This window comes from Capsicum annuum, chromosome 4 (genome assembly GCF_002878395.1).
Source record: "Capsicum annuum cultivar UCD-10X-F1 chromosome 4, UCD10Xv1.1, whole genome shotgun sequence".
In the NCBI taxonomy this organism is placed as follows: domain Eukaryota; kingdom Viridiplantae; phylum Streptophyta; class Magnoliopsida; order Solanales; family Solanaceae; genus Capsicum; species Capsicum annuum.
In genome coordinates, this window is record NC_061114.1 from 122889426 (window position 1) to 122899785 (window position 10360).

Sequence of the window (10360 nt, forward strand, 5' to 3'; positions counted from 1 at the left end):
GGTCGGATGCTTGTGAGGGTAGTTTTGACAAGCTGATGGATAAGGTGACTTCGGCTCTGATTGACTTCACTTAAAGGCAATGAGGGATTTTTGGTTTATTGGGATGCTTTCTAAATGGGACGTAGCTGTGTTCTGATGCCACTTAGTAAGGTGATTGACTATACTTCTAGAAAGTTAAAGGTTCAATAGAGGAATTATCTAACTTATTATCTGGAATTTTTAGCTGTGGTGTTTGCATTAAAATTAGGTGGCACTATTTGTATAAAGTGCACGTGAAAATCTTCTTACATCATAAATATCTGTAGTATGTGTTTACTTAGAAAGAGATTAATCTCAGGTAGAGGTGATGGCTTGATTTTCTCAAAGATTATGACATAAGTCTTTACTACTATCTAGGAAAGGCTAATATTATTGTTGATGCTCTTAGCAGGTTTTTCATTGGGAGTTAAGCTTGTATGGATTGGGAGAGGTGGGAGTTAGTGAAGGATATTCATCGTTTAGCTAATCTTGGAGTTCACTTTTTTTACTCTGAGAATGGTGGTGAGTTGATACAGGAAGTGGTTCGGCCATCTCTTGGTGTAGATATCAAGGAGACACAGATACTAAATCCTATCTTGATGAAAATCAAGGGTGATGTAGGTGGGCAAAAGCTAATTGTATTTGAGATCAGTGGTGATGGTACCTTATGGCACCAACAGAGGTTGTATGTTCCTGATGTCATTGGTTTATGAGAAAGGGTATTGGCTAAGGCGAGGGTATTGGCTGATGTGAATGAATCACACTATGTTGTCCATCCCTATTCGATGAAAATGTCTCATTATCTCGAGGATTTGTATTGGTAGAATGCTACGAAGAAGTATATGGCTGATTGTATGGCCAAATATTTTGTGTGTCAAGAAGTGAAAGTTTAATATATGAGGCCTAGAGGCTTGTATTAGGAAATTGAAATGCTTGAATGGAAATGGGAAGAGATCAACATGGATTTTGTTACTGATCTTTCTATCTCAGAACCAATTTGATTTATTTTGGGTCATCGAGGATAGGATGACAAAGTCGACTTACTTCTTGCTAGTGTGGACTAATTTTTTAGCAAAGGATTGTGCAAGGTTGTATCTTCATAAAATTTTGAATCTGCATGGGGTGCCTATTTTGATTATCTTTGATCTTGGTACGCAGTTTTCATCGTACTTTTGGCAGTCATTTCATAATTGGTTAGATACAAAGGATAGTCTAAGTGCTACTTTTCACCCGCAAATGGATGGGAAAGCAGAAAGGACTATTTAGACATTGGAAGATATTCTTCCTATATGTTTGATTGGCTATGGTGGTAATTAGGTTGAGCATCTAGCACATGTAGAGTTTTGCTTACAACAATAGCTATCATTCTATCATTGGGATGGCCCCTTTTGAGACATTGTATAGTTGGAGGTGTAGATCTCTTATTGAGTGGTTTGAGGTTGGTAAGGCGGATATGTTTTGCCCAGGTTTGGTTTATCAGGCTATGGAGAAATTAATGGTAATATGGGAGAGGCTTAAGGTAGACCAAAGTCACTAAAAGTCCTATGCGGATGTAAGGCGTAGGGACTTGGATATTGAGGTTGGGGATAGGCTGTTCCTAAATGGGTTTCCTATGAAAAGAGTAATGTTGTTTTGCAAAAAGCAAAGCTTACTCCCTAGTATATTGTTCCTTATGTGGTTATAAGGAGGGTTTGTGATGATGCGTATGAATTGGATTTTCCCTCTAGTTTGATCTCCATTCATCAATATTTAATATCTCTATACTGAGAAAGTATATTGGTGATCCTTCATTTGTTGTTCCTTTGGAAGGATTGGGCATCTTGGATTCTCTTTCTTATTAAGAGAGATCCCGATTGAGAACTTGGATGGGTAGGTTTATTGGTTATGGATCAAAGATATAACTTCTGTTAAGGTTCTATGGGAGAAGCCACTTAGGAAGCAGAATAGGACATAAAGTCCAAGTATCCACATTTGTTTTCTGCTCTACATATTTGTGTCAAAAGTATGTGTTCTTGATCATATCATTATTTTCTAACATGGTTAAAGAAAGGTTGATATCCTTGCATCTTTGTTTTCTAACTTAGTTAAAGGTTGGGATGGTTATGTTGGGGTGTAATTTGTGGTTTTACTACCCTGTCCTTCATTCACGGACTAATGATCTTACTGGGGGAGACTAAAACACCCTAGGCCCTGAAACTTGGAATATTTTTTGGTTTCTTATTTCTAGAAATCATACAACTTAGGGGTACACATTTTATGATAGAATATAAGTCATATGACCTAGTAGTATGTTTTCTAGTGTTGGATGTTGTTGGGTGGTTTTGTTTCTGGAATGGGTATAACTAGGTAGGTATAGGTCATATGGTTATTGATGGGTCGCTATTTTGGGTTTTCCATCATTTAATCTGAAACTTATTCACTCTGATCTGTGTACGACTGGCTCGCATAAGTCGTGAGGATAAGGTATAAGTCGTATTGTCCCACTCGTATGTTTGACAGCGTTCAACCCCTCTTGATTTTTCCTAAGGTACGATTTCATAGTACTAATTGTATGGCTAGGTAAAGTTTGGTTTAGGGGGTCGTATATTTGACAATGTTTGGGTCCAAGGGGAGACCTAGGGTACGAGCATTGGGTACCACTCATATGGTAGGGTATGGTTATTTTGGGGTGGTCGTACAATCCTACGGGAACTTTAAGTAGTTTAGGTTGGGGGTAATCTTGATATTTCCCCTCATAACCTCTTAAGGCCCCACTACTTATAACACTCTTGGGACATCATTTAACCTATTTGGAATCAATGAAACTCTCTTAAACACTCTGAAATTTTCTCAAGGATCATAGTCAAGGAAGGCTAGGGTTTCATTAATAGTATCAATATGGGGCTTGTAAGGATGGTTTCTATTCATCTTGTTCAATATTTAAGGCATGTTAATCCTCCCTCATTGTTAGTTCAAACACAATGAAAGCTTTGTGAATTGTTTTTGAGGCATAAATGTTGTATTGCTTTGGGTTTTCAAGTACATGTTGGGCGTTTTGGTTACAATACTTTATTAAGGTTTTCCGGTGTCTTTTTCTTATGGTTTGCATATTATTATGGTGGTTTGAACATTTAGTTGCTTTGGAATGTTTAATTGATAAATGGTTTGGGCTTTGGAAACACTGTGCCCCTAACTTGTTTGACAAAATGTCTATGAGAATGTTTTTGGTTGAATTGTTGGACTTTCATTGAATTGTGCATTATATAACTTGGTACTAGAACCCAAAATGGTATAAAAGGGTTAAATGGTTAGTAATTGTTAAATGGTAAGGTCTTGGTGGTTATGGTTGGTCTAATTGAAAGCTTTCTGGGGAGCAAAGGAATCCCCTAAGAAAACTTCATTACAAACATCTTGTGGAGTACATATGATTCCCCCAAGTCAACCTAATAATGTAATTTATGGGTTTATGGGAATCCCTCTTCTTAAAAGATTGTCTAAGGAAATTCCATGCAAGCTATAGTCGGTATCGGGCAATAATGGGGAGGTATGATAGCTAACCTTGAAGATTTGAGTCCAGTGGACGGACACAGGAAAATCATGTTTGCCGACATAAGGATTGGTCATGGTGACAATATATGATATTATGGGGTACACAGGAATACCCGAAGTACACTTGTACATATGTATCATGGAGATTGAATGATACTCAAGAATCCCCTAATCCTATGGTATCTTCGATTTATGTGGCTAAATGCATCACAACCCGTTTAGGGTGTTACAATGGACCCATATAGCCCGTGGGTAGTTCTATCATAGTTAAGCTACACAAACTCAGGTTAATGGTTTTAAAGTAATGCCAAACCTGATTCCTTTTCACAGAATGGTTATATATATGTATGTATAGTTATGAGTTCATATGTTTGGATTATTTCTTTTTAAAGGTTTGCATTATTTTATCCTTATCCTAATTGCATGCTAGGATTCACCATTAACCCCTCTTCAGGCAGCTGGATCACCATGTGATGTAGGAAGTGGTCATTCTACTCCTCCTGCTTAGTGATCAGATTCGGGATCAACTGTTGGATTGAAGTGGTGAGCATTCATACTACAGAAGGATGCATTTCACATCATAGATATCTTTACATGCTTTAGTTATTTCATGAATATTGTTTTTTGCTATTGTTGAGGATATGTCCCAACAAAATATTGGTTTACTTTAAATTAAAGGCTTTGTGGAAGTACTATGGGTTTATATGGATGATGAGAGTAGCGTAGTCAGCTTTACTATTGGCATTTGCATTTGGGCTGATACCATTTGACTGTTTTTATGATTGTTACATCCTATTATGTTATGGACTCATACATGGTTATTGTTTTTGTTTGTTTTTTGTTATTTGTTGGATTTTGGTTGGTTTGGCTTGCTTAGGTTGGTCACGATCATGGACATTGAGTTGAGCATGTCTTTTGTCAGAAAGGGGGTACCACCTATTCAAGACCCACAAAAGGGAAAGGATAAGTAAGAACTGAGAAGATAAAGCAAGTTTCTTCCTAGAGGCTACAATTAGGAATCCATGAATGTCAACATGTCCCTTGTAAAGTTCACAAAAATGATGATAAAAAAGCAAAGCGTGAAGAAAACTTCTCAAGCACATCCAAATCAAAAGTTGACCTTGAGGAGATACAAGAAAAGGAATAGATCTTCTTTTTTTTGTGATGTTAAAATCCTTAATGAGCTTAAGTTTATTGATTTACCAGAGATGAATTTTCCCTACGTGGCTAGAAGGACCAATGACCCAAATTATTCAAGTATCCTAGGCTTATGGGTCACTCTCTGAATAAGTATTTTGTCTTCAAGGACAAAGTAATACAATTTTAAAATGAGGAGAGTATATTTTTCGATGATGAGAAGGTCAATTCACATAAAATCTCTATCACTTTTGGTTTGCTTGTTCCAATCCAAATATGCATCGAAGATCATAATGAGGAATCATTAGAGCATGACATGTATTTAGTTGATAAAGGTAATGATGAAGGTCGGAATCTGGTCACTAGGCTCAGATACAAGAAGAAGAGTCTATGAAAGAAGTCATCCTAGGAGACAACTAGAAGAAGAATGGTAAAGAAAACAAGAAAATAGAGGCCTGTTAAGATTTCGAATAATAAGAGGGTAATAGAGATTCACCATCAAAAAACATGGTATCTAGTTACGTTGGAAGAATTATCACCATGTTGGTTTTGTGTAAAGACTACATAAGTTAAACTTAAGGCGTCTTGTTTTAATATTGCCAAACAAAGGGCAAATAGTTAAAATCTACCCATGGAAGTTCCTTCATCTTCTGAAAAGCTTGCAAAAACTCTTGGCCAAGAGGAACATGTATGTGACACAAAAATCACATTTATAAGTAACAATCTTCTGCTTGGTGAAACCCTACACAATCATCATTTGTACATGGTGGGTCAAGTTCTAGGAAAGAAGATAAATAAAATCCTAATAGATGAGAAATCGAGATTAAACATCCTGCCTATTCGTACAATGACTGAACTTTTCATCCATAATGAAGAACTTTTCGAAAGTCATTTGAGGATCTAAGGCTTCAATCTAGAGGGTCAGAGAGCCATGGGATCTATCAAATTGAGAATTCATATGACTAATTTTTTATCAAATGCGTTGATGCATATGTTGATTCCAAGACTTCATAAAATATATTTCTTAGTAGGCCTTGGGTACATGAGAAAAAATTATATCATCCTCTTATTATCAATGCTTGAAGAAGCTCGAACTTAGAGTCGAAAGAAATATAGTTATAGATGACAAGCCATTCAATGAAGCTAAGTCATACTTAACCGATGCAAAATTCTACCTGAAGAATTATGTTGTGAATAACAAAAGAGTAGATGATGTTACCAAGTCCAAGTGTGGTGATCTTGCATCCAAGAAGGTTATCGTGACTGTCAAAAAATCTTCCACCAAGAAACGTCTCTCCATTTTGGATAAAGAAAGCGTCACATCTTTAAAAAAAGGAAACTCATATTGTCCACTATGTACCAAAGGTGAATAAAGGAAATGATCATTCATCCAATGCCCAAGATAATGTCCTAGGAGGGATATATCTACCTATTGAATAGATTGATGGAATAAACCCATCCTCAAGGATACCGTGAGATGTTTTGGCAAAAAATCTACCACAAGAACTAACACACCCTAAGAAGAATACAAAATAGGTCCTCGAACCAAATGCATAAATGCTATTTATAATGGATGGATATAATCCTAATGATCAATCAAGGTTAGGCAAAATTCTATTGGGAGGTACAACCAAAATGGCATGTGAAGGCCCAGGGTACACACATCCATCTCTAATTCGTATCTCTAAAAAGAAGGGTGGTTAGTAGCTACATAACTATAGAAGAGGAGCCTACTTCACCCAATAAAAGGCCTTTTTTCTTTGATTGATTGGGATAACTAACTACAAGAAATTCTATTTTTGAGAGGTTGGGCCCACAAAATAGCATTAAAATCAACAAGCATCAGATTAAATATCTGTATACAACATGACACGGTACAACCATGATCTAGAAAATTTACAACTTTGTATTCCTTCTAGAATGAGGATGATGAAGAAAGCACTGGCTCCTCAAATCATGTTAACCAGAATGAGAACAATGTCTCATCTCAAATAAAGGTTGAGGAAGAGATAGAAGATGCTTTATTGTATAACCACATATACGTCAATTATGATGATCCTCAATAGGAGGAAAATACTGGAGATGCTCCATTACAAGTTGAAGAAGGAATGAAGGCTATAATATATCCCTTGAAAGAAGTTAATATAGGAGCCGACCAAGACCAAAGATCAACATACCTGAGTGTCTTTCTAGAAATAAAGCAGGAAATATCTTTTATGAACATTTTCAAAGAATATATCGATTTCTTTTCTTATAGTTATAAGGAAATATCTGGATTAGATCCTAATGTAGCAGTCTGTCAGTTGGCGATCAGGAACGATGCTCATTATATTAACCAAGACCAAAGGTGCTTTAGGCTAGAGTTGGTTCCATTGATTGAAAATTAAGTTAAGAAATTCATTGAAGCTTGATTTATTTGTGAATTCAAATACCCAACATGGATTTTAAGTATCGTTCAAGTATGGAATAACAATAGCCGAATTTAAGTTTGTGTCGACTTTTGGGATCTCAACAATGCCTTTCCTAAGGATTATTTTTCAATCACCATATCAGAGTTGATGATTGATGCAATGTTGATTATAAGTCAATGTCCTTCATGGATGGTTCATCCGGCTACAACTAAATCTGCAAGGCACCAAAGGATGAAGAGCTCGCTGCATTTTGTAGGCCCAAAGGTATTTATTGCTACAAGGTGATGCCTTTTAGTTTAAAGAGTGTTGGCACCACTTATCAAATAGCTATAAAACATATCTTTGATGGCATACTACACAAAATTTTGAATTTATGTGGATGACCTAGTTATGAATTCAAGAAAGAAGGTTGAACACTTACAAAATCTAAGAATGGTATTTAAGTAGCTTAGAAGATATCAACTTTTGATGAATCCAATGAAATACTCCTTTTGAGTTACTTATGGAAATTTCTTTGTCTTCATTATATGACACCAAGGAAATAAAATTTATAACGAAAAGGTTGATACGATTTGGAGGATGCCTGAGCCTTGAAATATTCATTAGCTAAAAAGGCTTCAAGAAAGGATAGCATATTTAAGAAAGTTCATCTCAAACCTGGCTAAGAAATATAAACCATTTAGCCATCACATGAAGAAAGATCCTTCTTTTGAATAGGATTGATCTTATAGCAAGGCCTTTCAGAGTATCAAATTATACTTAATAAATCCTACAGTTCTTGAGGCATCCATACTTAGGAACCATTGATACTCTATCTTCCAGCTCAAGAAAGGTCAGTTGGAGCACTGTTGGCTGAAGAAAATAGTGATGGAAAAGAATACTCTCTTTTCTATCTGTGTAGAATAATGACACTAAATGAGTTAAATTATTCCCCAATTGATAAGTTATGTTTGTCATTGGCTGCTCAATTAAAAAGAAGAAATACTACTTTTAATCTTATATCATTAGTCTTGTGTCTAGGCAAAATCCCATAAAATTTTTAATGTTGTATCCATGCTTAGTAACTGACTTTCAAGGTGATACCTCTTATTCAATAGTTTAAAATCATGTACATCCACCAAGAAATAGTAAAAGGAAAAGCATTAGTGGACGTTTTGGTAGACGACAAGATACCCGATGATTAGGAAATGACTAACGAACCTCCGAAAAAACATGCAATAATTTTTAAAGTTAGATCCCTATGGAACATGTACTTTGGTGGTGCTGCACATTAAGATAGAGCTGGTGTTGTGTAATACCCCACAAAATTCTATCATAGAATGAACCTTAGGGTGTGTCAAGTGACGCATGATTCCAGTCCTAAAAAATTGAGAAGTGACTTCCTAAGTGAGTATCGTGTTAACCATATAGAATTTATCCAATTTTGAATTTTTATCACATAGGATATTCAATAATTTTTTCGTCGATACAATATTTGCCCAAATTCGATACCCATGTATGAAATTATGGCTAATTTAAGTCCTAGTCATAAAACAATGTAATTTTGATCCTTGGCACATCACGAAGAGGGTCTATTTGACCATTTTCAATTTCCTGTGGAACTCAATGATAGTGGTGCATCACGGAGGACCCCAATTTCGCAATAGTCAATTTTCAGTCGCATGACGCGATTGTTACATGTCGCACTGATGTTTGAATTCTCAACTAGTGAGATAACATGATGGCTCCGCATTGCGGTGACTACCAATTTCTTATTTGTCAATTTACAGTGAGCCACTGCGATAAAGGTGCGTTATGGTAGCCCATGAATTCGGGTTCCCAGTTTAATTTTTCCAGCTTCGTGCAGAAGTTAAAAAGGTCATTTTGGACTTTTTCCAAGACTCTTAAACCATGCAATCACTAAATCAAGGTCATTTACCAGCATTCTATGAAGTCTCTCACAAGTTTTCTCTCAACAAAAACCCTAAGTATCCAAAACCTCTTCCAAGAATCTCAAAAATCCACCATAGATTTCCTAAATTGAGTCAAGATTCAAGGTTTCCAAGTCAAGAGCTTCAATAACCCTCATTCAAGAGCACGAATAGAGTTCCAAAATAGTGAGTTCATCCAAAGCTTCTAATTCAAGGTATGTGGGGTATTGAACAAGGGTAATCTTTTCACCCTTGTGCCCAAAGGCTTATTTAAACTATAATTCTTTGCAATTTATGATATTTTACATGAAATTGAATTGTGGTTTTCACCCATTGTTATTGGTTGTAAGCTTTTGATGTTTTCCTTAAATTGAGAGTCTAATGGCATGATTTTTACATGTTTTCTTGAGAAATTGCAGTTGGGTAGAGTACCCCATGATTTTAATCCTTGAGAAGTTAATATTTGAAATGTTTGAAACATTGAAGTATGTGATTATGTTGAGATTTTAGATAAATTGCTGAATTTTCCGATTTCTACATGAGTGATGAATCTATATGCTATCTATTAGCTTTTGATGAGTTTTAATTTGGAATTGAACTATGGTTTATCATGACCTACTTGAAACTTGAGATTTTATGAACTATTATGCTATAAGAACCCATGATTTGAGTATTATGAGATTATTGAGAAATGTTTTGACCTATTGGTCATTGAGTTTTTAAATTCGCTCCACAACATGAGATTACAGATTTGATTATTGTGTTCTTATTGAACCATGAGATTATTCTAAAGTATATTTTCATGAGATGAGCTAGATAAACTAGAGGGATTAATATGTAGCACCGAGCAGGTATGTTACTATGATTTCTAACCCCAAAACGACGTTCCACCATAGGATGGGCCTGAGGCCGAGTTTGTGATTGTTATTGGGCTTGAGGCCAATTTTATGATTGTTATTAGGCCTAAGCCCGAGTTGATATTGGTCCTATGGCCGAGTTTGTTTACTGATCACTGGACCAAGGTTATACTCCCTGGCAGATGTATGACGCCTCTCCCAAACATCTCTTCTTTAGGAGGACAAAACGTTGGACTCCATGTACCTCACATGGTTTATGTTGGCTAAGAGAACCTCCCTTGACATTTAAACTTTGAGATCAGTTACCTCCCTAAACTAAATTATTTTCCATTGAGATAAGATATTTTCCTTTAAAACTAAAATACGTTCCCTTGATATGAGTATTTTTCCCTAATGCTTGAAATGAGATATTTTGCTAACGTGAATGAAATGCCTTCAAGTATGTTCCAAAGTTATATGATTTCAAATTTTAAGTATTTGATTTCAAAAAAGTTATGAG